Consider the following 27,159-nt stretch of genomic DNA (forward strand, 5'->3'; position numbering starts at 1 on the left):
GCGTGCCGCGAATGACCTAGATTGTTCTAGAAGGTGGTTTCCGCGCTCGACCAATGGGGTCGCGCGCCCGGCGCAAGAAGGAGGAGTTTGTGCATTTGAAGCGGCATGTGTGTGCGCGCCTGCCCAGGCGCGAAGAACAGACGCGGACTGCGCCTATAAATGAGGGGCTTCAACTGCTGTCTGTTAGCCCGAGCCGCCGTTTAAGCTTCCGAGAAGCGCTCCCGCTCGACTCCCGGGAGAACACCACTCGACCAGCCAAGGACGGACCAGCGAGTCAGCGTGCGCCACTCTGCGGATCGGCCCCATCGTGCTCCTGAAGTCGTCGGACTGTCGCAGTGCCCGGTGAACAAATTGTGTTTTCATTATTTGTCTCACTGTGTTAGTGCACTTTAGGTGTAGGTATTTTGTTAAATTGTAATCTCTCACTATTGTGTCTTTGCATGAGTTGCATTGTATTTGTGAATGCCTTTGTATGTGGTTGTACGAGTGATTGTAAATTCCTCTGTATTGTCGCTTAGCTGTATAAACTGTTTTGTTTTGTGAACCTTTGGCTCCGACCCATTCTCTAGCTTGCGTGTGGCGAAAGCTGGGCACCAGACGACCAACCCCTTTGTCACTTGGTAGCTGGTCTCCGGCTGAGCTTGTCACGCTGAGTCGAGGGCATCTCCTCTGTGACCGAAACCGCTACCTCCACACGCTCTAAGGGTGTCTGGGAGCGCACGCAAAAGTGCGCGAAGTGGTAACATATTCTGGCGTCCACGACAGAATATTTAGTGCTTTGTAAGCGCATAGAACGGAGAAAGAGTCAGAAGGAGTTTACGGAGAGGCAGTAAACGAGTGTTTAGCAGCAGAGCGATATTGTGAGGTGCCCCGCTGAATCGGTTATCGAGGTTCACCGTATAGAGGTAATCTTTGTCTTGAGGAGTTCGTTCTCCAAATATGGGCTTGAAGGAACTAGTTGAGGTAGGCACCCAGATGGGGTTGTCCGGGGCTGAACTACGGAAATGGGTAAACCAGGAGAGAGAGAGAAGGCTGAAAAGGAGAGGCAGAGGGCTCGAGAAGCCGAAATAGAGAGACAGGGCTGAAAATGAGAGACAGAGGGCTCGAGAAGAAGCCGAAAAGTAGAAAGAGGGTTGAGAAAGAAAGAGAGAGAATTCGAACGGGAAAAACAACTGCTTGCCATGAAGCTTGAGCTCAAACGTGCTGGGAACCACTCAGCGGAAGTCCATAGCACTAGAGAAGAAGGCAGCGGTCTGCGGATAGATGCCAGCAGATTACTTCCCAGATTTGATGAAAAAAGGGACGATCTCAATGCATTCCTCATGCGATTCGAAGGGATCGCGGGAAGTCAGAATTGGTCAGACGGTGAATGTGCTACCGTTCTTTGCACATGTCTCAGCGGGGAAGCTCTAATCGTATTTGTGCGAAGTTCTCCGTACGATGCTGCAAGCTACAGCATGGTAAAGGCCGCCTTGCTTGAGCGATTCCGACTAACCACCGAGGGATTCCGACATAAATTAAGAACAGGGAAGCCTGCAGATGGCGAAACAGCAACCCAGTATACGGGAAGGTTAAGCTACTACTTTGATCGTTGGATAGAACTTTCAGAGATTGCTCAGGAATACAGCAGACTTCGTGAGCTACTCATCAAAGAACAGTTCCTAAGTAGCTGTCACCCGAGCTTGTCGCTGTACCTGAAGGAAAGAAGAGTCAAGACTCTCTCCGAAATGCTAGTTCTTGCCAACCAATTTCTAGAAGCTCAAGGAGGAGCGAATCTGACCAAGATTAAGAAAACGAATTCGGAAAGCGCGGGGAAAACCGACAGCCGTGATGCCCGATTTAGCCCAAAGGCTCTACCAAAGTGCTACCTGTGCAACAAGTTAGGCCAATACGCGTCTAATTGCCGCAACAGCGCTACGAGCAGTAGCCCAACAACTTGTTTTAAGTGCGGCCAGAGGGCGCACAGAGCCGCGGTTTGTCCGAACCCAAGCAAGCCCACCCCCCAGGTATCGTGCGTACGGGCCTCCTCAGATGACCACCTGGAGGAAGAAGATGAAAATGGCTTCGTAGAACTGAAGAACGGCAAGAAGGAACCAGTCGTGAACACCGTAGTGAACGCGCTGAACGAAGCCGAAATGAACAGAATGCCTGTCCTGAAAGGGAAGGTAGGAGAAAAAACGATTACAGTGTTGCGAGACGCGGGAAGCAGCGCTGTAATCATAAAACGAAGATTAGTGAGAGATAAAGATCTCACTGGAGCGGAGAGCCTTGTGCGGCTAGTGGACGGCTCGTTTCAGCGTTTGCGGGAAGCTGAAGTACATGTGTGGACTCCCTACTGCAGCGGGAAACTGCACTGGGCATGGAGCACCCCATATACGACCTAGTATTGGGCAACGTAAAGGGGGCAAAATTTCCAAAGGACCCAGAATGTAGCCACGAGAAAAAGAAATTCGAATCCTGTTCTTCGGAACGGCGCAGTGATTGCCAAGCGAAAAGGAAGTGGCGAAGGAATCGCGAGCGTGCTAGCTCAAGGAAACGAGCAGTGAAGCAAACAGTCAAGCACGAAGAACGGAAGAGTCCCGCGGATGAACGGCCCGAGGAAGAAAAAACGTTTTCGCTGGAATGGACGGCCACTGCAGTAAAAAGCCGTGCGGAACCGAAAGGCTACGGAACGGTCACAAGGAAGCAGCGAAAGAGAGCTTAAGAGGACAAGTTGTCTGGAACTCCGGCTAGGCCCAGTTTGGCGCAGGTTGTGAACGTGTTCATCGTGGTGTTGTGTACATCACTTCAGCTGCCTTTCGATCGCACAGGAAAGTTCTGGAATATGACCAAGTGCATTTACACCGGTCAATATCGTGAGCCTGTGTGTTTTGACGCAGGTGCCCTGGAATCCATCGATTGCCTTGTTTGTGTGTGCATGCCTTTGCGCGCAATCCTTTTCCGAGTCGGAAAGTTTATCTGGAGGGCTCAGGTTGGGCGAAACAGAAGCCCAGGTTGACCGAGAAATAGACCCGCGAGTCGAAGAGACTCTTGTGAATTGTGAAGGTTCTCACGTGTGCATTACAGAACCGCAAGTAGGAAATGTATCTGGAAGTATAGACCTCTTTCACCCCGCAACGTCACGAAGATGCGGTGGCATTGATGTCAGCAGCGACTTTCGCATGGTAGGCAAAACAGCTACGGCCAGCCGGTGCCTACCGCAGCTGCTGCAGCTACCGGCGGCCGCATATCATGCCTGCGCACTGCAGAAGCAGCATGTATTGATCAGCTGCGTCACTGTTCGATCCACGTAGTAGCATAAAAGGAAATTTAAATTAGCCATGATAGGCTTCTCGCGATAAATACCGCATTAGTAAACTGGCTAACGGGTAATGGGCCGCGGTACTAAAACGCGAAGTGTGGGAGTCGATCGGCACTGCCACTCAATGTACTTAATATAAGCATGTGAGTTAGTGCGTTCATTCATCCGAACATCAGTATAGTACGCTTATAACTGCGCAAGGAAAAAAAGCACGTATGTAGCTGCGCACGCATTTATCACCTTGAGCCGGTGTGCACGGGGTCCCCGCCGGAAGGTTCACTCGCCCCCAAGGAATGCGTTCGTTTGTTAATAGCACAGCATGTTTTAATGGAACGTTTTATGGCATTTGACATTTACTAGAAAGTGTTTCTTAATATGACAGACGTAATTATTTGATTCGAGTAGAAAGAAGTCTGATAAGTTCATGCCCAGTCACGTTGGCGTGCTTAGATTAGCGTACCTTAATTAAATGTGTTAAAAGCCACATGCTTTTTCATTGCATCATGCATGTGTCATGTTTCATGATGCAGTCCATGACCGCGAAGCTTGTTTGGAAAGAAGCAGCCGCAGACGTGCTACTAACAGACGCGTCGAGATTAAGAGGGGGCGCGGCAATGAAGAGTATGTTCGTTATTTATGCACGCGATATGAAACTAAATTTGGTGCAGATATAAAATTGCTACGCTAGTTTCAGTAATGCCTTTTATTTTTAGCTATATCTGGTGCAGTTCCTGGGTAATTATAATTACCACCCTCGTCAAGTCACCTCAAGATCTTAACTAATTGAGTAGAAAATGCACAAATTTTTTATGCCAGCATGTTCACAAAGCCCTGTTCTGTATATGACGCTATTACTTCTTTTTTTAGATGATCATGTACTTATGCATGCATAGTTACGTGAAAACGTTTCTTACAAAAATAACGAACATAATACGTACTGCACGTGTAGGAAAAAAAACGAGATAAATTACACTCCTCAGCGTCTCAGGAATCGTTTGCGACAAATAGAATCATTCTATTTTCATGCGTTGCGAAATTACGAAGGTGTGAGTGATGCCAATCGCAGAAAATGTGAAAGGTCAGAAAACAAACCTTATAATTAACGTTTATTTCCTCGTTTCTGGCCTCTTCGCTTGCGCTTTGGTTAAAGAAATTCGGCCCTGATTCAAAGAAAGACTCAAAGGAATTACCTCACAATTTTCGACGACACCGCATCTCGAAAGCGTACTTTATAAATTTCTACTGAATATATTTTGCTATAATTCTTCGTCACGAGATAGAACACCCCAGAGCTAAGAAAAAAAATAATTCCAGAAATCAAATATTTTCACCAAATCGATCAGTTTAACAAGGGGAGAAGTCCGCCTGGCTGGTGCGTGATCCTGTGGATAAAAACAGCGCTTAAGCGGGACAGATAGAGGAGTTTAAGGACACGACGCTGTCCCCACTTTTCGCACAGCACGACACCTACGTATGTCAGCAGATGGTGAGCGCACGTCTGCTCTGCCGAAAGATCACCAGCACATCCTATCACTACTGTCCCGAAGCAAAATCATTCTGGCTAGAGCAGAGTGTCAAAAACTTCCTATTTTATTCAATGCTTAGCGTAGAAATGAACGGCAGAAACGCTTTCTGTTTACTACTAACTATATATACAATACACAGTGGCGAACTATTTCTCTGAATACGCCGCAAGTGGCCAACGCGAGCTCGTGTACTTCAAAAAATTACTAAGCTGTAACCATCAACCATTGCTGTGATTCGCAGAAGCTGAAAACGCGCCTACAAGCCTTGAAAACCCGCGCTCAACACATCTCCGCGACGACACTCCCTGGCTTTTTGCCTACCACGAGCCCGCTAGCGACTGCAGCGCCACCTCGTTTGTTTACAAACATGCAGGAGGTCTATAGGCACAAGCATGCGTTGAACTCGAATGCCCCCTGTTTGTGTTGTGTTAATGTGTTGCCGAGTTGCGGTACGTGTTGAAGTACATTGTGACTATTGTCAAGTGCCATGTAAGAACATGATTGAATGTATGTATTCTGGCATCCGCCATATAGATTGTGAGCACAAGCATGTGGGCACAAATTTTGTTTTGTGAATGTTGTTGCACAATATTCTTAAAGGAAGGAGTAGTGTCACAAAATTCGGCGCATTTTCGAAAAAAACCGGCGATGTGCCTAAGCAATCGCGCCCGCGCGCGGTAAAATAAAACAAAAACAGCGGGGAAGGAACCCCCGGGGAGTGCGTAGCTTTGAGTACTGCTGCAACTCAGCTCGCCGGCGGGGCGCCAAAGTAAACATAGACACGCGCGGCGTCGATTTTTCTCGAATGTCGAAGTTTTTGCTCGTTGTCGACGGAAAGGGGGTAACCTTGAGGGCGCCAAGGTGATACCTCTCCCCTTCGCTACGGCACCGATGACTCAGCGTGCCGCGAATGACCTAGATTGTTCTAGAAGGTGGTTTCCGCGCCCGACCAATGGGGTCGCGCGCCCGGCGCAAGAAGGAGGAATTTGTGCATTTGAAGCAGCATGTGTGTGCGCGCCTGCCCTGGCGCGAAGAACAGACGCGGACTGCGCCCATAAATGAGGGGCTTCAACTGCTGTCTGTTAGCCCGAGCCGCTGTTTAAGCTTCCGAGAAGCGCTCCCGCTCGACTCCCGGGAGAACACCACTCGACCAGCCAAGGACGGACCAGCGAGTCAACGTGCGCCACTCTGCGGATCGGCCCCATCGTGCTCCTGAAGTTGTCGGACTGTCGCAGTGCCCGATGAACAAATTGTTTTCATTATTTGTCTCTCTGTGTGTTACTGCACTTTAGGTGCAGGTATTTTGTTAAATAGTAATCTCTCTATATTGAGGCTTTGCATGAGTTGCATTGTATTTGTGAATGTCTTTGTATGTGCTCGTACGAGTGATTGTAAATTCCTCTGTATTGTCTCTTAGCTGTATAAACTGTTTTGTTTTGTGAACCTTTGGCTCCGACCCATTCTCTGGCTTGCGTACGGCGAAAGCTGGGCACCAAACAACCAACCCCCTTGTCACTTGGTAGCTGGTCTCCGGCTGAGCTTGCCATGCTGAGTCGAGGGCATCTCCTCTGTGACCGAGACCGCTACTCCCACACGCTCTTAGGGTGTTTGGGAGCGCACGCAAAAGTGCTCGAAGTGGTGACACCATCTTAACTTTGTCTACCAGTGTAATGTGCAATGAATGAGTTTTCTAGTGGTACACATCTAGTATTTTATCGTTACTCATTACTACTGCTGCAGTAAGCATTCATCCACTCAAGTCCCCATATTATCTTTACTCATTACTACTGCTTCAGTAAGCATTCATCCACTCAAGTCCCCATAGTAAATACAAATGTTGATTAAGTGGAGTGTTTTCCATGTTGCACAAAAAACTCCAACAGGCAGAATGTGTATGTAAATAGTTGTTCCTCAAGAGGTTTCTGTGAATTTATCCAAGCCGGGCACACGAAACCTCACAATTTAACAAAATGCCCTTAGCCAGTGGCATGCACGACCTGCAGGTCACATAGCAAACCCTACCATGGACCAAGCAAGTCTGTGCTAGTCTGCCTCCATGTGCACCCCAAGCTGCACTTCCTCTACCAGCTTTCAATAAAGTTACAACAGTCCATTTTCTAGGCGGCCGGGCAGGCCCACAGATGGGGACATGTGGAAAGGAACAAGCGCCTCCGACCGATCTACCCCCTCAGGCTAGCAGTATTGTTTGAGCTGTCGCTCAGAAGGCAGTTTTGGCCACATTATCTATGGGATTACATGTTCATCTCTAGTTAATGTTATTCCTTGGAGTTTCGTGCTACAAAAGGATATCACTGCTTTTGTTACAAGTAGAGCGATCAGTTAGTGTTGTAAAATTTGTACTGCAAAGTAAAGATACACGATTTAATTTGAAAATGCACGAATACACGACCAGCACAAAGGAAATTGCAGTACTTTCCTTCCTTATTTTCAAAACTTTTTTTATCTTGGAATTTTTCGGTGTTCTTGGGCCTCTGTGTTAGTGAAGGTTTAGTGTACATCTTAATTTACATCAGAACCTACTCTGAAAAAAATACAGAAACGAAGAGCTACCTTGTAACACTAGGCTCTGTGACTGATTCATGTGTTAGCAACAATCGCTTGCTAACTACCGTATTTACACGATTTCAATTCGACCCGCCTACACCTATTGCGTCAGAAAAAAAAGGGCGTGCTCACAAGCGCATTCCGAAATTGTAGTCTTGCGCCATCGTTCTCTCTATTGCTGCTGTTGTCATCGCTGCTGCGATCCCACACCATGTCGTTCTAGCGTCGCCATCCCGCGAAATTCCACACCTAGTAAATACCTGCACCACGACATCACGAGGAACTGTTGAAAAATTTTGCTTTGTTGCAGCTGACACCCGCATCAACCATTCCGAAAAGTTATACTAGAGGCACCATAGAGTTGTTTGTTTTTTTGACGTAAAGAATGACAGCCATCTAGAATGCTTACCGGACCCAGAGCACAAATGATTGCCGAAGCACCACATTCAAGACTCTCAAAACCTCGGTACCAGTCAAGTGAAATGTGTCAAACAGAGCCAAAGAAACCACGTGTGAGCGGTGCTGGCTCTCCGACCAGTTACCAACACTCCTTGGAAGCGTCGTCGTTTCGAGTGGCGTGCCACCGCAATTGAAACAGCTGCCCTTCCGTCAACTATCGACACTTCCATGAGCACCAATTGTGCAGTTAAGTGTAAAAAAAGAAGAAAAATCATTCTTAACATGTGCGCAGAATGGCTGAATGCTACTGGGCAGAGCCGTAGGTGAAATGTAAAATTGGAACCACGCTGTAGCATCCATGATAAATCACTTATGTCGCATTTATTTATGATGCCATACTTTGGTTTTGATTTTAAGTAGAACCCCCAATCCCCCTTCGGATTTTCAAACTACAAAAAAGGGTAAATTTACAATCGTGTAAATACAGTAAATGTGTAAATACAGTAAATGACGTCCATTGTGCATTAAAAGCGGCATCTAGATTTGCATATTTGCGAACTCCTACTTGGGTTCTTTATAATGTAGCAGATATAATGCCCCACCAGCAGATCCGAGAGGTTGTGGATAGGACTGAAGCAGTTATTTGCTACTAATAAACAAAAGCAAATCTGATAACATGTGCAGAGAAAGATATCCAATTGTGCCTACGTGGGAGGTGATTTCAATCCTGACCGTTGTTCTTGTTTGCAATTAGATAGCAGCTACACCTGATGAAAGCATGCATAGGAGACAAGTTTAGTATCTGAATGTATATTTAGACTTGGACTTACCTGTTCTTCAGATATTTTGTGCATTCTGTCTCATGCAATAATGTACTGCATTCTGTGCTGAATGTGCTACTATCCCCACAGCTAAGAACACAACCCATGCTCATGCATGTTTTCTCCAGTCCAAATGTAATAAAAGAAAAGAAAAGACACACATGAACGTATCCACGTACCTTGAGGGTGTTGATGTATGGCACCACCAACCGGTACTCTGCCACTTGCTGTGGGCAGGCATTGCAGAGGTTGAGGTGGAGGTTGACATGCAGGGACCGCTGATCGTGCTGGAAGACTGCATCGAGGTGGTTTCTCACCAACCACCTCAAAACAATCTGGTGCTCGACAAATGCCCCCAGTCCCAGCAGCGTGCCAAACAAGATAGAGAGCAGGGCGATGTCTCGGCCGACCGGGTAGGTGCCCAGTGGTTAGGCCTCAATGGGGCTGGGCATCAACCACAGGAAAAGCCCCTGTCCACCCGGCCCCATTTTTTAAGACGAAAGCCTTTAATGGCTCATGGTCAGCAAGAAGTGCCTGTCAGCAGGGACGCATTCGCCTCACCTGTCAATAAAATGATGCCATCAATACTAAATTAGCAAAAAGCATTAAATTTAATGAAAAAAGAACAAAAAGTGAAAACGGTAACGAATGCAAAGAAAAATAAACACAATAAAAAACAAAAATTTTATACAGGACTGTGGAAGACAACCCGCGTTCTAGAAAGTTCCACGGTTTGGCATTCCTGCGGGTAAGCACACTAAAAAAATGAAGAAATAAAAAAATGAAGAGAAGTATTTAAAACGAAATGGAAAGCAAGGACTGAGGGCAGGAATAAATTGCTTACACATCTGATGGTCATTGCTTGGGTGGCTGAAGAAAAAAAAGAACGAAGAGGTGAAAAAATACTAGAGAACAAAAAGAAGCAAGGAATAGAGCCAGGTACAATCAGCCAGGCGTTCAGCAATGCAGGGAAAAAAAGAGAAAAGAAAACGAAAACAAAAACATAATGAATCCAAAATATATAAAAAATAACAAGTAAACAAAACAGAAAAATTACAATGGGTACTGGAGTCGTGGAAAAAAACCCAAATTCTTGAAAGTTGCATGCTTTCGCATTCTTGCATGTAACGAGGCTTAAGTGCCCTCAATTTTTTCTCTACCTGCTTCACACCATGCGTGGCCCACCTGCACGGCAATTAAATGATAGAGCTGGTTCAACATGAACCATCAGAGCCTGTGCAACATCACCCCGCTGAGCCTGTGCCAAATTTGAAAAAACTAAATGAATATATCAATACAGCTGCAAACCCCTGGGCTATCTGCAATTCTTCCCTTCGCCATCATGAGGTTATTTACTCCCAAGAACAATGCAATTAGGACAGGAACATAAGCACATATGGGCATGTTCAGTACAGGTCAGGGATTCCAATTTGGTTCCTCGGGAACACCGTGTTACCACTTTATTTTTTTACTAATCACACTATCATACATATAACCATATCAATTATGGAACACAGGTTGGAAGCTAGGGCGCAAGCCAAAGCACAGCATGCACAACATTCATTATGCTTAGCGAACTGCACGCAATCATTTATAGTCCCTTAACACATTCCCGTTAATTTTACAATGAGCATGATTTACAAGCACAGACTCTTCCCATGCAAATAGCCCGTTGACTTTTTTTTTGACAATGCACTCCCAAGCATGCTCTCTTTTTGGGCAAGAAAGCTGTCCAACGGTAGCTTTTCATAGCATGCTGCAATGGAAGCAACCCTGATGCATTGACAGTCGTGAGGGACGGCAAGACATTGGCATAAATAAGAAAAAGGGCTCAGAGCTTAATTGACAAAGCTGCATGGTAGAAGTTCTCCAGGGAGATGTAGTGACCAATAGATATTAAAGCCATACAAGGAGGGCACATTATGCGGTGCATATCACTGCAAGGGGAGCATTACGCATATTTTGGACTCCACGTTGGTCCCCCTCGATCGACAATTGTAATGGATGTTGACGGTCGGCTCAATGTAAACACTGTCCAGTAACAACTGGAAAGCACATGGGGCATCCTCCAAGAGACGTGCAGTGGTACCACAACTGCTTTCACTATAAGATGTTTTACTCAAGATACCATCAAGCACACTGGCAGAGCATGGGGACCATTTGTTTAAATGGACGCAGAAAGGATTGTTTGAGCTTGGCTTTAAAATGCTTGCACTATGTAGAGTACACGCCACCGAGCGTCAGTGCCCCGAATGAGACCTCAAAAGCGAGCAGGAAATTTACAATACATTTTTAAAATTCCCACTTTCACACCTCGCGGAGATGCGCGGTTCCGGGCTTTCGTGCGAAAACCTGGCCTACGACGTCACGCCGTGCAAGTGACTTCACCAGCCGGGGGTTACCATGGGTTCAGAGCACCAAATTCTTTCAGACGGTCACGCGCTACTATGGCCGCACCGCAGCTGGCGGAGGTAGTGGAGTGGCCGGGTGCGTGGGGCCGGCGGAGGAGCGCCGCTGTTTCGGCGTGCGAGAGGAAAGGGAAAGGCGCGACGACGTGGCAGTTCAAACTTCATCTGCATATAACTTGGCTTCCACAAAACGCATTAAAATGATTCTTACTGGAGGATAATTATGAAGCGGCATCTTTTAACATCCAGACATATCGCAACTTTATTGAGAGCCTCTTTCTGGGTCCCTGTAAGTTCTGTATAAAACTGTTAGAAACTGAGCAAACCCCCCCCCCCCCCCCTAAATCATTCCTCCACTTTGTATAAAACTATATATAAAACAGGCTAAGTAGAATCTCGATAATACGATTACGGTTGACACCAATTTCGGGATGATACGAATTTTGAAGGAGTCCCGAACAGTCTACATTGTACAGAATACGTTACAATTCGGGATTATACAAACAAATTTTCAGTCCCGCGCAGATGATACGAACGTGCGACCACCCACGCCAGCAAGCGAGCTCGCACAGTTCGTCTCGGGGAGGAGCGCAACCCCCCTTTCCCTCCGTGCGAATGTCCAGCGGCAGATTTTCAAACCCGCGCCACCCACGCAGGTGGAGCCAGCACACGCGGTTGCATCGCGCCCAGTCCCAGCCCCTGCCACCAATGTCCGGAGGCCTCCGCGGCACCGACCGATCCGGATGCTAGGCCCGCCCATTCTCTTTCGTGTCCAGCAGGACGACGCACGTGGGCGATGCCACTCAGTTGCTGATTGGATCTTGCAAGCTGTCGCAGCTTGTTGCCGCTGCCCCGCCCCCACCTCTGCTCTCCTCCGCCGATACATTCCTCCGTTTGCTGCTGCCGTGTGTTTCGTGTTGTGCGACGACTTACTCTGCCTGCCTAAACGCGACCAGACAAGGACGCTAGCTAAGTGTGCGCCGAAGACCGGATCGTTCAAATACAACATGTCTCAGAAGCGGAAGTCCCTTTCTTTTAAAGAAAAACTCGAAATTTTGAAGAAGGTTGAAGAAAACCCGAAGAAAAAACGTCTCGACTTGGCAAATGAACTAGGAGTAGCACCTTCGACGCTCTGCACTATTGTCGGGCAGCGGGAAGTCGTTTTGAAGAATGCCCAGCACTTCGGTGTCAACGTCAAGCAAGCGAAGACTGCTACACATGTACAGTTGGAAGAAGTTCTACTGACGTGGTTTCGCGAGGTGACTGCAGCCGGTGTGAACGTGGACGGCAAAGTGCTAGGGGAGAAGGCTGACCACATTGCACTTTCTCTTGGCATCGAAAATTTTCAAGCGTCCGGAGGATGGCTGCATCGCTTTAAAGAAAGGTACGGGCGTGTTTATAAAACTGCGGAGAGGGTAAGAAAGTGGACGAGACGGCGGTTGGCTACTGGATCGACTCACTGCCGGCGCTGACCTCGGGGTACGCGCCGTGCGACATTTTCAATGCCGATGAGGCAAGCATCTTTTTCAACCTGCAACCGAGCAAGAGTTTGTGTGTGAAGGGCCAGGCTTACCAAGGCGGCCAGAAAAGTGAGGAGAGTGTCTGTACTTTTCTGTTGCAACGCCGATGGTTAAAAAAAAATGACTCTGACCGTCATCGGCAAGGCTAAGCGACCGAGATGCTTTCGATTAGCTGGATGTTTGCCTTGCTTCTACAAGGCTAATAAGAAAACCTCGATGACTGCGGATTTTTCTCGAGAGTTTCTTACCGGCTTAGATCAGAAGATGTCATCGAAGAAGAGAAAAATTTTGCTTTTTGTCGATTAGTGCTCAGCCCACCTCAAGAAAGTGACATTAAACAATGTCACAGTCATGTTCTTGCCTGCGAACACGATGACCCACCTGCAGCCGTTCGACACAGCGATAACGCGGAACGTAAAACATCACTTCAAAGGCCTTTTAGTGAGGCGATTACTCACAAAGATTGATTGCAAAGATGACAAATTGCAGATTAGTCTGCTGGACACAATTAATTTTCTGGCGATGTCTTGGGACAGTGTGACTACGCAAACAATGGCGAACTGCTTCCACAAGTGTGGATTCACGACTGCACTGGTAGCAAAGTACATTAAAAAGAGGCATCTAGATTTGCATATTTGCGAACTCCACCTTGGGTTCTTTATAATGTAGCAGATATAATGCCCCACGAGCAGATCCGAGAGATTGTGGATAGGACACAACCAGTTATTTGTTACTAATAAACAAAAGCAAATCTGCAAACATGTTCACTGAAGGATATCTAACTGTGCCTACATGGGAGGTGATTTCAATCCTGACCGTTGTTCTTGTTTGCAATTAGATAACAGCTACACCTGATGAACGCACGCATAGGAGAAAAGTTTAGTATCTGAGTGTATAATTAGATTTGGACTTGTTCTTCAGATATTTTGTGCATTCTGTCTCACGCAATAATGTACTGCATTCTGTGCTGAATGTGCTACTATCCCCACAGCTAAGAACACAACCCATGCTCATGCATGTTTCCTCCAGTCCAAATGTAATAAAAGAAAACACACACGCATTAAAGAATCCACGCACCTTGAGGGTGTTGATGTATGGCACCACCAACCGGTACTCTGCCAATCGCTGTGGGCAGGCATTGCAGAGGTTGAGGTGGAGGTCGACATGCAGGGACCGCTGCTCGTGCTGGAAGGTTCCTCGAGATGGTCTTTCACCAACCACCTCAAAGCAATCTGGTGCTCGACAAATGCCCCCAGTCCCAGCAGCGTGCCAAATGAGACAGAGAGCAGGGCGATGTCTCGGTCGACCGGGCGGGTGGCCAGTGGATAGGCCTCAATGGGGCTGGGCATCAACCGCTGGAAAAGCCCCTTTCCCCCCGGCCCAATTTTTAAAGACGAAAGCCTTTAATGGCTCATGCTCGGCCAGAAGTGCCTGTCAGCAGGGACGTGTTCGCCTCACCTGTCAATAAAATAAAGTCATCAAAACTAAATTAGCAAAAAGCATTAAAAATCAATTAAAAAATAACAAAAAATGAAAACGGTAACGAATGCAAACAAAAATAAACAAAATAAACAACAAAAAATTGCGTACAGGAGTCGTGGAAAACAACCCGCGTTCTAGAAAGTTCCATGGTTTGGCATTCCTGCGGGTAAGCAGACTTAAAGAAAAAAATAAAGAGAAGGATTTAAAACAAAATGGAAAGATAGGACTGAGGGTAGGAATAAATTGCTCATTAAAGCTGCGAACTGGGCGAGTTGGTACTGATTCATATTTGAACAGCGCAATAAAACAACGGGAGGCAACGAAGAATGGACACCACAAGCGGTGACTCGCAACTAGATTTTTAATTCACGTCAAAGGCATCTTAAATACTAAGTAAGCCAAACGCAAACAAGAGGGAAAAACCAAAAGAAAACAACACAAAAGGTAATAATCATGCCCCCAATGGTGGCAATCGGCACGAGCGCGAAACTGCACATCTTGGCCGGATAAGAACATCATCTCTCTATCAGTGAGTGTGACAGAAGGATCACTAATGCAACTATCTGATTCCAAGCGGATGTGAAAAGCCTCCAAAATCTCCCGCGTTAGGCTGTCATTATGTTTTCCTAGGATGACGGTGTTAGACAACAGACGGGTGCAAGTGCCTTGCCCGTCACTGGAGAGAAGGTACTTGCACACCTCTGTTGTCTAACACCGTCATCCTAGGAAAACATAATGACAGCCTAACGCGGGAGATTTTGGAGGCTTTTCACATCCGCTTGGAATCAGATAGTTGCATTAATGATCCTTCTGTCACACTCACTGATAAAGAGATGATGTTTTTATCCGGCCAAAATGTGTAGTTTCGAGCTCGTGTTGATTGTCACTGTCGTAGGCATGACTATTTGCTTTTCTGTTGGTTTTTCGCTCTTGTTTGTGTTTGGCGTACTTAGTATTTAAGATGCCTTTGACGAAAATTAAATATCTAGTTGCGAGTCAGCGCGTGTGGTGTCATTTTTTTGTTGTGTCCCGTTGTTTTATTGCACTGTTCAAATATGAATCAGTATAAATTGCTTACACATCTGATGGTCATCGCTTGCGTGGTTGAAGAAAAAAAGAACGAAGAGGTGAAAAAATACAAGAGACCAAAGGAAAGCAAGGACTAGAGCCAGGTACAATCAGCCAGGCGTTCAGCAAAGCAGAGAAAAAAAGGAAAAAGAAAACGAAAACAAAAAACATAATGAATGCAAAAATATATAAAAAATAACAAGTAAACAAAACAGAAAAAATACAATGGGTACAGGAGTCGCGGAAAAAACCCGCATTCTTGAAAGTTGCATGCTTTCGCATTCCTGCATTTAAGCGGACTTAAGTACCCTCAATTTTTTCTCTGCCTGTGTCACACCATGCGTGGCCCACCTGCGTGGCAATCAAATGATACAGCTGGTGCAACATGAACCCTCGGAGCCTGTGCAACATCACCCCGATGAGCCTGTGAAAAATTTGCCAAAACAAAATGAATATAATAATACAGCTGCAAACCCCTGGGCAATCTGCTAACCTTCAACTTGACTAAAACATGTAAGCTATAGGCAAAGAGAAATGCTATGATACCACCAGGAACGGTACATGACGAACGGCTCGAAATTTTGGTGCGAATGCAGACTGGAATGCTGCCACCACGTTGAGGTCAACCATGTGATGCCGTCGCTGGGATTTCAACTTCACCTGGGGTATGTGTTGCTGAAACCAACATCTTCGCTACGGCGGCTAAGCAGTGGCTCAGTGGATAGGGCGCTTGGCTACTGATCCGGAGTACCTGGGTTCGAACTTGACAGCGGCGGCAGCGTTTAGGTGGAGCCGAAAAACAAAGGTGCCCCTGAGCTGTTAAAGATCCCGGGGTGATCGAAATTATTGCAGCCCTCCACTACGGCACCTTTTTCCTTTCTTCTTTCCCCAAAAACCAATCGTTAATCTCATTTTTGTCTTTGGGCCATGTTTCATTCAATAATTCCGGTCACATCTATATACACTCTCTTCTGGGGTCTTGTGTGGGATACCACTTCCTGTGGAGTCACGGTTTGCGTGGATCTTCCGGTGAGGGCTTTTCGTTCGCATAGGGCATATAATGCTTTCCCATTGAATGAAAAAAAAGCTGCGGTTCAACCACTGCTAAACCTGGTAAGAGAGCGAAAGCTGTGGTGTATTTGGCAAGTAGACGTGGCTTGGCGTCTTAACGTTCGTATTCTGTACACTGGATAGGCTGAGCGCCCACTCTGCCAGCCTAGCAGGTGGTGGTTAAATTAATGGTTGTTGCAAGAGGTTGGTCACAAAATGAATGCTGCGACCTGTTGCTGCAAAGCGGCGTGCCTGCCACAATGTTGTCAGCGCTAATGTGTGCAGCCCACATCTCTCTCACAACCGCGACATACCTGAAAGTGTGACTGAGGCGTCCCCTGCTCCAGGGAGCCAGTCATGAGCCTTGCTTCCTCAAAATCATCAGAGCCACAATTATATCAGCGTTTTATGCCTCTAGTGACCTATAATTAACTTTGAACCTGCAGCCATCGTTCATCTGCAGAAACCAAACCTGAAACAGCATAAGAGAAGTTAAGTTTTAATTTTCTAGTTATATGCAAATAGTGCGGCAGAACCTCGTTTGTATGTTTCCAGTTCAAACAACTGTCCAGACATTAGGGGTTTCTGTGACTGTTGCCTTCCCTTGTTCTTGAAGTCATTTTCAAAACCAAAATACTAGTTTCGGACCACACATTTTTCCGGAGAATAAGTCATCCCGTCGCATTTAAAAAAAAAAAAAACTTACGGCAACGTTTTACTGAACCACATGGTGATCAGTGTTTCAAAGTAAAGTCTTTCACATCATTAAAACGAGAAGAAAACTTGGTACTAAAAATTTGGTTCCTGCAGTCCTCTCATTTCACACTGACATACGCAGATCTTGAGGATCCTGCAGATGGCAGTCACAATGGGGCCGTAGGTTCGGACTGCAGCATAGCAGAACAGGGTGCTGTGGCTACAGCGCTGCGAGAGCCATCCAACCACCCGCCACGCCAGGGAGTGGTCCCGCATGACAAGCTTGAGGATGAGGCCGCCACAGAGCGAGGAACCATGAACGCAGCTAGTGTAGTGGGGCAGCTGCCGCAGCACTACCGGTCTTCGCGTGATAGTTGTTCATCACCTCGCCCATCAGCATGGCAGGTATCTTCTTCAGGTTGATCAGCACCTGGTGGGTGGGTTCAAATTAACAAAACTTCACTGTAATTACTAGCAGGAATTTAGATCAATTTTTTAAGCATCGAGAGTACTAAAGCACTTCCGGTTGAATATGCGGGAAGAATTTTCACCGCGAATAATGCAGAGTGGTTGTGTTGTACGAGTTAGGCACTGTTAATGTCAGCGGTTCCAGTGGTGTTTCCATGACATGATCCAACTGCTTGCTCAGGACGTCGCCAATGGAGTTCCCACTCCTATCTTTTCTCAATCCATGGCTGGCAGCTTGGCAGTTAACTTGCTCCCTTCCTACGTTTTCAGCCTTCAACTCAATTCCATCACACACAGCATAAAACTCTTGGCACTTACAGGACTAACCCTTAATACTTTACTAAAGAAAGCATCTACCCCCTTTCCCATTAAAAGAGGTGCTTTATGGTTCACTGACCATCCTGCTGCTTTTTTATACACCTTTCCCATCATAAGTTTGTCTTCCAGTGTAATCTGAAATGAATGAGTTTTCTGGTGGTACACATTCTATTATTTTATCGTTACTCATTACTACTGCTGCAGTAAGCATTCGTCCACTCAAGTACCCATAGTAACTAGAAAAGTTGATTAAGTGGAATGTTTTCCATGCTACACAAAAACTCCAATAGGCAGAATGCGTATGTCACCAGTTGTTCCTCAAAAGATTCCTGTGAATATCTCAAAGAAACGGAAAAGAAAACAAACATTAATGAATGCAAAATATATAAAAACGAAAACATAAAAGCAAACAAAACAAAAAATACAATGGGTACACAAGAGTCGTGGAAAAAAAAACGCGTTCTAGAAAGTTCCATGCTTTCGCATGTCTGCACTCAAGCAGACTTAAGTGCCCTCAATTTTTTCTCTGCCTGCATCACACCATGTGTGGCCCACCTGCGTGGCAATCAAATGACACAGCTGGTGCAACATCACCCCGCTGAGCCTGTGCCAAATTTGCCACAACTAAATGAATATAATAATACATGTGCAAACACCAGGACCATCTGCAATTCTTCCCTTCGCCATCAAAAGATTGTTTACTCCCAAGAACTATGTTATTACGCCAGGAACATAAGCACATATGGGCATGTTCAGTACAGGTCGGGTATCCAATTTGGTTTCCTCAGGAACGCAGGGTTACCACTTCATTTTTTTACTAATCACACTATCATACATATAACCATATCAATTATAGAACACAGGTTGGAAGCTAAGGTCGAAGTCAAAGCACAGCATGCACTACATTGATTATGCTTGGCGAACTGCACGCAATCACGCACAGTCCCTTAACGCATTTCCATTATTTTTACAATGAGCATGGTTTACAAGCACACACTCTTCCCATGCAAACAGACCGCTAACTTTTTTTTTGACAATGCACTCCCAAGCATGCTCTCTTTTTGGGCAAGAAAGCTGTCCAAGGTAGCTTTTCATGGTATGCTGCAATGGAAGCAACCCTGATGCATTGCCAGCCATGAGAATGGCAAGACATTGGCATAAATATGGAAAATGCCTTAGAGCTCCATTGCCCAAGCTGCCTGGTAGAAGTTCTCCAGGGAGATGTGCTGACCGATAGGTTTTACAGTAATAACCATGCAAGGTGAGCATCACGCAGATGTCGTACTCTATGTTGGTCACCCTCGACCGACAAATGTGATGGATGCTGATGGTTGGCTTAATGTAAAAGGTTTATGGTTTATGGGGGTTTAACGTCCCAAAGTGACTCAGGCTATGAGAGACGCCGTAGTGAAGGGCTCCGGAAATTTCGACCACCTGGGGTTCTTTATCGTGCACTGACATCGCATGGCACACGAGCCTCTTGAATTTTGCATGGAGGCGAAATTCGACCGCCGTGGCTGGGATCGAACCCGCGTCTTTCGAGCCAGCCACCGTGGCGGCTGTGGCTCAATGTAAAATTGTCCGGTAACAGCTGGCAAGCACGTGGGCCATCCTCAATGGGACGTGCAATGGTACCACAACTCCTTTTAATTGGCCCAGAAGGAATAGAAGCCTGGCAGGGTTCTTTTTTTACAGCAACAGCTGTTAAGGACCTATTGCTTGGTTACACGATGCTGAAGTCGGCGTAACATGGAGTCCGAAGTGGCAAAGGAATGCAGATGCGCATGGATTTGTCATAGCGTAATGTAGTGACGTCACATATGCAGTGCGGCCTCACATACATGCATGAGTGAGCATGCATGACAATGCATGATGCACTGTCACATGTGGATGCACAGCTGTGCATTTAGGCATGCCTACCCTACACCTCTGCCCCAAGTCCACACTCCAGTTATGCCACCCCAGCCAGAGTTACTAATCACTCTGACTATCAACAGCTTTCGCACTGGCTTAGCTGTCACTGAAATTCTCATCTCCACGAGGATTAACGTGACGATGTTTTGTTTTAATGAATATAACCCACACCACACTCCATGTGAAAAATAAGCCCTGCGACCACTTTTGCACTTGTGCTACAGTTATAGTAGAACTTTTTGTGTTTTGAACTTGTATGTTGTTTCAAGGATGATTCTTGGCTATATTTTGTTCTCAACCTCCCACTGCGTTACAATCAGCAATTGTGCTGCCGCTTCTCTGTAATCAACTTCTGACTATCATATTGCAATTCTTTATTTCACAATATACTTCTTTGTTTCATAATTTACTGCTTGGTACTGCCCAAGCTGTGCTTGGTTCACTAATGTGCTTCTTTCTGCTTTCTTTTTGTGAGCATATTTTCAACTCAGGGTTGTAATCGTGCAGTGTGTTCTAATTCACATTCACCGCTTTATACTGTTTTACACCGAATGCTGTTGTACCTTTGGTTTAGCCATATCGCCCATCATTCTACCATGGAATCTACATTGCTAGACATAAGACCTCAATTAGTAAATAATTTAGCTTGACTGCATTCAATCGAAGTTCAGTGAGTTATATTGAATGTTTGCCACTGCCACGGTTGGCAGATGGAAAGGCGAAGAGAGGAAAATCTCACTCTAAACATTTAGGAGAGAAGGAGAGGGTAGAGAGAGACCGGTGGGACGTGACGGGCAGCTAGCCCAGAAGGAAGAGGCTGATGGGACGAGAGGAATGCACAACCACTGCACAACCGGAATGTGGTTCCATTGCAGAATGCAGAGAATACTCAGCATTTCTGCACAAAAGCATTTTCGACCAGGAAACCATTTATGAACGGACTTTTCCATATAATGTAACATTTCAATAGAACAATCAACACACCTCCTGATCACCCGAGGGCAGTCTGATTTTTTGTTTCTATTAATGTTTTTCCTATCATCAAAAGTATTCCCGGTTGGTTTTTTATGGGAGTCTTAACTGTTCGATGCGACCGGTAGAAACGCTTTATAAGAAAGATTTCGCTACATATAAGAAGAATGGACTATTACCTTCAATATTAATGTAAAAGTATCTTCGAATATTTCACTTTTTCAGACTTTTCGTCTGAAATTGGTGGAAATGTATATAGCCAAATAAAAGCTATAAGAGCTTTCACTGATTCACACTCTAAACCGATGAGCCTAGCTCAACAAATTTTTCTACCCAAAGACCTAGTACAGAACTAGCAGTAAGTAATAAAATGAAAATAAAATAAGCCATGTGAAGTCCAACTCGGAACTAAGCCCCCACCTGCTGGTACTTGTAGGACAGGTTGAACCACATAGTAGCCGGCCACTCAGTCGTGCAGTCCACCTGGTGTATGGCCTCTTCAGGGACTCTTGACAGGCTTCCGGTACACTTCACTGAGCACGAAGGGTGCGTCAAAGTCCAGTAGAGGCACTTGCTTTGCAAAGAAGGCTCGGTGCTTTATTAATACAGAAAAAGCAAGAAAATAAAACATCAGCAGTACCGCCATCTGCTGTTTTCACAAGCAAACTTCAATGACATCAATACAGTTCTTAAGGTTGCGGATATCTCAGGCTGGGTGATGCCGTCATTCAGTGTCAAACAGTGACCACAGAGTCCATTTTTCAGTATAGACACAATTCTGAACAGAGTGGCGGCAAGAAAGTGTTCCATTGTTAAACACAACTTTTATCAGGAACAAATGCTTCTATTGGTGGATAACGTATAATCGATTCTTTACAACGAACAAGAAATGAGAGAGGATGTCTCTAGAGTCCCTTTAAAAACTAAAACAATAATAAGAAACTTCGGATCCCAAGGCTAGTGTGTGGTAGTAGAGGGCTCGCCACCACCGATATGAGCGCCAACCAGTTCTTTATTAAAGAGCGCCAATTTCTCAATGCACGGCCGTTTCGCATATTGTGTGAACTGAATTGCATTTGACACGACCAGACATTGAACATGCCAACTAATGCTTAGCACCACAACAGCAGTGGAAACCTAACCAGACAAGCAAATGAGCGCTGGCACAGGAGACGTTACAAAGCGTGCACCACTGCAACAGCCCCGTGCAACCATAATCGCATACCATGAGTCTGACGTTCTCTTGTACTGTGCACAGCACAGTATACACAATGGTACACTGCATGTGCGTTTATTTACTGTCAGTACCTCAAATGTCTTAGGAGTGGGGTATTACATGAGGGATAAACAGCATTAAAACATGAGGATTTCGCAAAACTTTTATTACCTAATGATAATGGCACCTCATTAAAGGGACTATGCAATGAATTAAAAGTCAAGTCTCTTGTAAACGTTTTCAGCGCTTAGAAATGATGCTAAGGATCAATCACACTAAGTACAACTCTTCGCAGCTGAGCTGACAATTTATAAACAGCATTAAAACATGAGGGTTCTGCAAAACTTTTATTACCTAATGATAATGGCACCTCGTTAAAGGGACAATGCAATGAATTAAAAGTCAAGTCTCTTGTAAATGTTTTCAGCGCTTAGAAATGATGCTAAGGATCAATCACACTAAGTAAAACTCTTCGGAGCTGAGCTGACAATTTATTATGAATTTTTATAACCATGTTTTTCAAAATTCGCATGCCGATTGGTGTTCTCGTAGTGACGGATTTTGCAACTAAAATCGTGAAAATAGACGTCACTAGTTCCGCAACTTCGGCAGGCCCCCACACGCTCCGATTCGCTGGAGCCACAGCAGCCACGACGTCACGAACACACTTCCGGTAGCCGTCAAAGTCGTCTGCTCGTGCCGCTGCGCGAGCCCCTCGGGCAAGCGCAAGCCAGGTCATTGCGTTCGTGCATATGGTTTCAATTTACCTCTGCCACCTCTTTCTGTCGGGAGTTCCGGAGCCACCCGAAGTGTCTTTTTCGTCCGCAACAACAGACAACAAGCAAAAGAATCTGACGCGGGCCGCAATCAAGGAAGGCGAAGAGAGACCGCGGAGACGGTGCCGATGCTGCTGCTGGGGCGCTGGGTGCGACAGCCGGAAACTGCAAACCGAACGCCAGCGGATGTCGTGTTCATAGGCGGGGCCCAGTCCCATACCTGTTTTCTTTATTTTTTTCTGGTGCCCCGCGTGTACAAGTTGAGGGGGCAGAGGAGGAGCGTAATTTTTAATCTTCTATATCTTGGTTGTTATTGATGCTAGCTGAAAACTTCTTGCACTGGGGTGACGAGTGATTGAATGCCAATCTCTCATCTGCTTTACATAACCTCATTTACTTTATTGCATAGTCCCCTTAATGCGACAGCGTTAAGAAGCTCGTGTCGCAGAAAAGCCGGTGTCGTCGGCGTCGGCCGTGAGCGAAAAATCCTGCTCCTCCTCGCAATGTACGCCACTGCCCCAACAGGTGGCGCGCGACGGCAGCGCCTCCCGCTCGTCACGTTCGGACAACGCGGGGCCGTGCTGGCACGCAGGAATCACGCGGTGAGTGACGAACAACGCAGCGCACAAGCTTGCGGCTTGCTGCCTGTTCGTTCAGAGCAGAAGCTACGCTGGCGTTCGTGGCATCGCATTCGTGGCATCGACGAACTACGACTGCAACTTGAGTCCCGCGCATTTCGGCAATGCGCCTGGCAGCGCTTCTACGTGGTTTGCAGCTCCGCGCGTCCGTTTTACTGTACGTAGCAGAGCGATTTGTCTCATGGGCAAGGCGTCGTGCCGAACGGGCGATGGCGTTCCGTGGACTCCCTGGCAGTGCTGCAACATGCTGTCGCGACGGTCCACTCTTAAAGGCGAAGCTTAAGCGTCCTCCAATTTTTTATGTGAATTTAGACAAAATTATATAGCCTAGCAGAAGACGAAGACAAAAATTATACAAGTTTGAGCAATTAACTCTTGGCACTGTTTGAATAACCAACCACCACTTAATTGTCTCGAAAGCTTCACGGAAACTGAGGTAATGTTCTGTAAATATTTTTGAACTAGGGCTGCAGTTTATGGGGGTTTAAAGGGAGGAGAAATTGAAGTTGGCTTGTGTCGTTAGAATACCAGCTCCTGACCACAAAAACGCCACTCTTACTGTTTGAACTAGGGCTGCGGTTTATAGGGGTTTAAAGGGACACTGAGGAGAAATTGAAGTTGGCTTGTATCGTTAGAATACCAGCTCCTGATCACAAAAACGCCACTCTTACTGAAAACAAAGCTCTTGTAAGGTAGAAAATTGCAAGAACCAAAATACAGGTATCTGCGCCACAAGCCAATCTCGCAAGTACAAGCGTGATTACATCATAGGACAAGATACGCCACCTTGGAGGAATTTCCCTTACTCCATGGAATGCACAAATCTGAGGCTGACAAAGGAAGGGTGCGCAGTTCAATATTGAAGTAAGTTTTGTTTTGAAACCGATAGTGGACTTTTATCACACAAGGAAGAGAGACAAATGACAACCTGAACGTTGGAAGCAAAGAAAACCGATGCTTGGTGGCGCCATAGGCGGCCAGGAGAGTTTCGGTTTGTTATGGCGATTGACGTCTATGAGCTTTGCGTGCCCCGTGGTTTTGTTTTTGACGCACCTCGACTTACAAGTGCCGAACAGCAGAGGAACTGCAAGTGCTGCTTCAAGTGCTCGCGAACCTTTGAAGGAGCCTGTTAAGGCTGGTCAGATCATCGCCACGGTCGATGAAAAAATATGATGGCACGATGGTCGGTGATCATGCAAGGCAGTTAGCAGCATAAAGAACACTTGTGTCTTCGTACGCTTACCCGGCGATACGTTCCCGGCTGTGCCAGTCAACTTTGAACTACTTAAAGGAAATCGTTTATTAGGGAAGGAAGACAAGATACAAGACAGTGAAGAAAAAAAATTGCTGATGGCCTAGCTCTGTTAGGACAGGCTATACGTAGCGAAAGCGCAGAGACTTCTGCATCGGAAGAGTGCGAATTTATTCACGTTCAGTGCCTGAGCCATCGTGGCAGAGTGGTAGTGTCTTCACCTCAAACGCCGAAGGCCCTGGTTCAGTTCCAAGCCTCGGCGCAGTTTATTTTTTTTTATTCTGTGAGTGTGCGGAGGGTTTCAGTGACTCCCATAGATGTCGCCACTGAATACGTTGGTTAGCGGTTTGGAGCAAGTTCTGTTAAAGCGCGTTTATACTCCGGCGTAACACGCACGCTGCACGGCGACGTCACGTCGGCCAAAGCGAGACCCTCTATACTCCAACTGCGCTTGACCGCCGACGCGTTCGGCGGCTTCGACGCACTCTGACCACACTGGCGGAGACTTGGAGCACGTCTCTATTTCGCACCGAGTACGCCAGCCGCCGCCGGCCCGGCCAGACCGGTACGGCTCCGCGGCGACACGCGCATTGTGACCTCATGTGCCTCCTCAGAGCACCGCCATAGCGAAATCGCAAGTTCACGGCAAGTAAAACTGTCGCTTTAAAAGTGATTTGGAACCTGCAGAGACTGTGACCCTGCTCTCCTCCAAATTGTTTGTTTGCGGCTCCATTCAACAGCTTCGGCAGTTGGCCGGAGCTGTTCTCTTCGAGCTCTCGGTTAGTTTAATCCATTCACAGTGCACATCTGAAGGTACATGCAAGTGGGCGAGAGAACACAATCCAGTGAACCCCGTACCTCCGGAAACGCGTGGAACCCGTTGAAGGGTCGTGCATCGGTTTTACTTTCAAGCCGCCAACTGTAAGCGCGAGCGTCCTTGAGCACCCGTCCGTTTTTTATGGCAAAAAAATAAGCAACCTGGCCCTTGCAACCATCAGAAACCTCCTCCGTGCAACAATGCCTTTCATGGAATCACAATCCATTGGCCCAAAAGCCTCAGCCAGCCTCTGATGGGCGCGACGTGCCGACCGTGTTCTCGCCCCTCGCGACTCCCAGCACTGGGGTTAAGATATTTAATTAGCAATGGCTGCTCGCTTGGGAAGGGGGAAACGACCCGCCGGCGCCTAACCTAACCGTGCCCCCTCAAAATCATCTCAAGCTCTGCGGGGCTGAGGTCGCTGAAATGCAGGCCGGAGTTTTTGCAAGAACTTCGTTGGCAGGTTCGGGAACGGGATCCACGCTGGCTAGACGCTGGTGCAAACGTAAACGAAGCGACGGTAGCGAGAACCGATAGATGCCTTCAACGTGTGGCGGCGATAGCTTTTGTTTCGGCTGCTGCTAGGCCGCACCACTAGCGGCCAGAAATCATGGAGTCTGTGTTTACGTCACGTTTCACGTCACTCCGTCCTGTGACGTCATAAGAGTCGCCGTGATGTCATAAGAGTACGCTGAGTTTGAATGCGAGGGCCGGAAAAACTTTTTCAACTTCGAACCCAAATTTCATTTAAATAAACGCATCTTTCGCTCCCGGACAAGCGGCAATAAAGCCATGAAATGCCGAACTATGAAATTTTGCTAACGAAAAAAATTGATAGAGTTCTCCCCGCTGTCCCTTTAATGTCCTGAAGCAGCTCAGGCTATGAGGGACGCTGTAGTGAAGGGCTCTGGAAATTTCAACCACCTGATGTTTTCTAACATGCACTGACATCGCACAGTGCACGGGCCTCTAGAATTTCACCTTCATCGAAATATGACCGACCCGTCGAGATCGAACCCGTCTTTCGAGTCAGCAGTCGAGCACCATGAGCACTGAGATACCGCGGCAGCTGAATTAGGGCTGCATCTATATAGAATTACAATGGTTTGGCTAAGTGCAGCAGGTGGAGAATTATGGGTCAAAGAAAGCCTGATACATCATGGAGAACTTATTTTTTACTGATGTGCAAGAAAGAAAATGCAATGCCAGCACTATTAAACAGTTCTTTCTGTAGTTCTGGGTGGTCAATTCTCATCTAACTGAACTGAACCTGTTCTCAAGCACAATGAGGAGCAAAGCGCAGGTGTGTGGAGGAAGGAACCTGTCCACTTCTTGCTGGCTTGTGCAACAGCCCTGACTACGCCACACTGAGCTGGAAAACCAGGTATTACTGTGATAGCGTTAAGGCTCTCATTGTGCAGAAAATCCAGCGTCGTCGGTGCTGTAACCGAAAAAGCAGCTGGCCCACCTGCCACCTAGGTCACGTGACCTTGTGATGTCATCACAAACTGCCAACCATGGCAGGTGGCACTTAAATTAATGACTGGTCGCCAGAGGTTGCTCGGCGTCCGACAAGCTGCAGCGGCAGCTGTGTTTGAAACGGCCACCTTCCAGGGCAGTGGTGCATCGCTTAACTGCTGCACCTATGTGCCGGAAGTGGTTTGTTGACTCCCACGATATATGAACACAAAATAGAGAGTGACTATACTGCGAAGCAATATGCAAAGAGGACCCCAGGCCGCTAAAGAAACTCATTATTGCTATCGCGTCTTACCTTTAAGGCGGAGCTTAAGAGTTCCCTCAAGCTTTATTGTAGATTTAAGTACATTTGAATGGAGCATTATTCTTTGGAAGAATGCATGCACTGCACATGAGCCTTGGCTAGAATTGCTTTTTCATTTTTGTTAGAATTTGGAAAAAGAAAACACAAACAAGGTGCGCACTACGGCATA

General features: G+C 46.6%; 1 protein-coding gene across 1 annotated transcript in view; it reads right to left on the reverse strand.

The window, feature by feature from the left end:
- The window catches only part of LOC144116282 (uncharacterized), a 97,603-nt gene extending 76,622 nt beyond the window's left edge, over window positions 1-20,981 (reverse strand). The window contains exon 1 of the mRNA XM_077651014.1: window positions 20,929-20,981. The gene's annotated coding sequence lies outside the window, so the exon portion shown is untranslated. The remainder of the gene's footprint in view (window positions 1-20,928) is intronic.
- Window positions 20,982-27,159: the final 6,178 nt, after the last annotated feature.

The sequence above is a fragment of the Amblyomma americanum genome, chromosome 1 (genome assembly GCF_052857255.1).
Source record: "Amblyomma americanum isolate KBUSLIRL-KWMA chromosome 1, ASM5285725v1, whole genome shotgun sequence".
NCBI lineage: Eukaryota > Metazoa > Arthropoda > Arachnida > Ixodida > Ixodidae > Amblyomma > Amblyomma americanum.